Raw genomic sequence first — 1749 nt, 5'->3', positions numbered from 1 at the left:
CAGGCCCAGACCTGGTTGCTTTCTTGCATTTCCTCTCTCTCGCTCTCTCTCTCTCTCTCTCTCTTTCTTTCTGTTCCTTTCTGGTCAACTTCATAAAAACAAATAAAATAAAGAAAGTTAAATAAAATAATTCTTTTGAAAAAAGAAAATGAAAAAGAACTTATCCTGATTCCTGATTCTTCAGGTGAGAGTCTGCTAGCCAGCTGACTTCATCCTAGGCAAGATTTGCTATGAGAGAGACCATAAATAGCAGGACCCAGCAGCTGGGGGCACACTAAGTGTGGGAGGGGATTACAGAGTCCATATTGATTATAGTAATGAGATCTGGATTGTTCCCACGGCCCACCCTGCTTGGACCTCTTGGAGAGTTATTCCAGAAGGGATTAAATTGATTGAAGCTCTAAACCCTGGGAAATAGGAAATAAAGTTTGTACATTTAGTGAGTGTCCACCAGGCTTGTATGTAACATTGAACTCTCATTTTTCTAGAAAGGAGGATAAGATCTTTAAGGCTAAGGTTAAGAATAGCAAAACTTCCATGAAAATGTTTTTGAATGTTGTGCAGCTTTTCTGAGGTAGGCACTATATCCCTGATGGCAAATGTGTAGGGTCTGCATAAAAAAATAAAAAATGTAACAGAGCCTAGCTATTGTCATCCTCTTAGGCCCTGACAGTGTCATCTCTAATTCTTCTTTCTCTGTCCCTCTCTTACTGAAACTGTGAAAAAAGTGGTCCTTGTCTGAGTATTTAATGGGAGGGAGGGTGTACTCAGAAGGGGGGATCTCAACACTTTCACTTGGTTTTGTGTAACACAGAGTACTCAAATGTTCTCTGCTAAAGAACACGACAGTCTAATGTATCATTATTGCTTGGATTTGATTGGGGGGAAAAACTATAAAAGATATCTGAAGACAATTAAAGAAAGTTGAATACGGTTGTATAGTGAATCTTTGCCGCGTAGAGTGTGAGCTGTAGAACAGCAGTGGCGGCTGCTTCACCTGGGAGCCTGTTAAATGCAGAATTTCAGCCTCACCCAGGTGACTTCCATGCACAGTGAAGGCTGAGAAGCACTGGTTGAGAAGACAGTATTAGACTATCACTGTTACACTTTTTGTGTGTGGTAACAGTACAGCTGGAGAAATGTCCGTCTGTGTGTGCATAGGGGGATGTGGACACGTGGAAGAATTCAGAGCCATGTCTACAACCAGTATACTGAATATAAAGCCTTCAAGGGACCCGAACCCCAGACTCCTGGGTGGCACTTTGGTTTGTCATGCTGGAGCCATTATAATCTTCTAGGCTAAGGAGGCCAGGTGCAGAGATGTATACTGCCCCGGGAAAAAGAATAATACTGAAGTTAGACCAACCCCTGAGGAATATCAGTCCGAAGGTAATAAGGACTCATTCCTCCTATGGGACAAGTCTACAATGTTAGAGGTTCAATTATGTCCTCTAAACCTAGTGATTTCTCCTCCTTGTTTGATGACAAAGTTTAAAATTCCTTCCTTTATATGTTGTAATCCCCTTTGGTTTTCCCTTTCTCTTTATGGAGCCCACACATACCCCTTCAATTTTGGTTTAGAGAGAAGTGAGACCTGCCCTGTGTTCACAGTACTCAGAGGCCACTGCAGAGGCAGCAGCATTGCTTCAGGGGGCAGAGGTCACTAGATTCCAGGCTGTGTTTTCCAGAAGAGGAATAGAGTTGTTTTCAGCTCCTAAGAGCCATTGAAGTGTCTGTCTCCTTGGCAGA

The sequence above is a fragment of the Tupaia chinensis genome, unplaced genomic scaffold (assembly GCF_000334495.1).
Source record: "Tupaia chinensis unplaced genomic scaffold, TupChi_1.0 Scaffold000516_1, whole genome shotgun sequence".
Lineage (NCBI taxonomy): Eukaryota > Metazoa > Chordata > Mammalia > Scandentia > Tupaiidae > Tupaia > Tupaia belangeri.
The sequence above is the reverse complement of the archived record's forward strand: the minus strand, read 5'-3'. Positions refer to the sequence as shown.